The 1,712-nt window shown below is 37.3% G+C and overlaps 1 long non-coding RNA gene across 1 annotated transcript in view; it reads left to right on the forward strand.

Annotated features, from left to right (window-relative positions):
• Positions 1-1,712, forward strand: part of LOC112150559 — a 2,561-nt gene extending 849 nt beyond the window's left edge. Inside the window, exons 2-3 of the long non-coding RNA XR_002919984.1 lie at positions 186-291; positions 1,575-1,712. This is a non-coding gene — a long non-coding RNA (uncharacterized LOC112150559). The remainder of the gene's footprint in view (positions 1-185; positions 292-1,574) is intronic.

Here is a 1,712-nt window from a genome sequence, read left to right on the forward strand (position 1 = left end):
GACGCGAAGCGGAGGACGGTTTAGGCCTCCGCGTCGTGCGTTAATTTCTCATAACGCACACTTCGTCGGGTATTATCCCTTACTTAATCCACACCCAGCAGCCAATCAGAATCGAGTATTCACCCAGACCATGGTATAATGAGAAATTAACAGGCTGCCTCTGTATCTGTGTTTTCCTTCTGCAGGTAATCTTGATAGTGTGTATCATCGGTTCCTTTGTTCTCCTCATTGAGATAATGATAAGCATGCATACAAGTTTGGATGAATTTGCAGCAATGCTGCAGGACCAAGGTAAGAACAACGCAAACTTAAGTTTTACACTTTCTTTTCCTTTTTGCTACAAACACTTTGTCTTTAAATTCAGTTTCCTGCCTATTGCTGTTCAGTAGAGCATTTTTTCTTGATTAGAAGTGGCTTTTAAAAGTTCAGGATAAAAAGTAAAAACATCAGATTTTTTTTATTCATTCTGTTATTAATGTTGTTGCGTGTTTTACAGGCTTTGTTTGGTGCTGGAAGCTCATTTACAAGTTCTCAATAAACACTTGAACCATTACAGCCTTAGACGTAATCATCACTTAAACGCATGTTTCAAGGGATAGATAAAGATTAAACAAAGTATACCAATAGGAAAGGGTTATAAAAAAACCTTTGACACATCAAAAGAAAAGCATAATACCAGATTGATTTAAGAATAATTGCTGAATTAGTTTTAAAATGTGATTTAAAAAAACACCTATTAACATGAACCAACTATCAGAAAAAATAATTTTTAAATTGTAAGATAAACTTAGATAATGAGTAACTATAATGGCTTTGACAAAATATATTTTTCTTATACAGATTTCACAGTTTTTTTTTAGAGAAAAACTTTTTCTGAGTTTAAAACAAAAATAAAAACTTCAAATTCCTCAATTCCTCATTGTTTTCTTCAGGTAGACTTCCATTCTACAGGTAAGAACCAGGTAACAAACTATAGCCCATAAGCTAAAATCAAAGCAGTAGTGTTTAAAAACTGAACAAAAATGATCAACAAAAACCGCTGAACAGAAAAAGATGACCAGGAGAAGAAAGACAAGCGATTAAACTTTAAAAGACTCTAAAAGCCGAAGAGTTGACTAGAGCTGGAGACACGTGTCTGCTCGTGACCCGGAACCGGAAAAAAAGGGTTTCTTCCTGTCCTGGTCTGTGCTGCTTGCTCCAGCAGACCAGACCAAGTGGATTGTAGAGGCTACCACAGGCTACCAGAGCTGTAGAAGAGCTCATGATCTTTATCCAGATCTGAGATAGAGCTGTTCATGAGGCAAGAAAATGTATGTGATCTTAAAAAATCCATTCAAAAATCAAGCAAAGGTTAAATGGTCATGTGGAGTCCTTCAGCTGTGCTGCGGGGTTCATCCTCTCCTGCTGTCCACAGTAGTTTGACTCCCAGAAGTTCTGGAGTGTTGATGACAGTTGTGTGTTCAGTAGAGGATGTCTCAGTCGTGAGGAAGACCTGAAACCAAAGCAGATGTTCTGATGTGATCTGATCTGACACATGGACTCATCATGTTCATTTTCTCCATCTAATCAAACAGCAGATTTCCTTAAGTCTCTGGAAGATTGGAGAGATCTGCTAGAGAAACGTCTCTGAGATGCTGCAGTGGTGGAGTTCCAGTCTTCCTTTTTTTGAAATTGTTGAGTTGATGTAAAAAAATAAAAATTCTTCACTTTGA

Source organism: Oryzias melastigma, linkage group LG4 (genome assembly GCF_002922805.2).
Source record: "Oryzias melastigma strain HK-1 linkage group LG4, ASM292280v2, whole genome shotgun sequence".
NCBI lineage: Eukaryota > Metazoa > Chordata > Actinopteri > Beloniformes > Adrianichthyidae > Oryzias > Oryzias melastigma.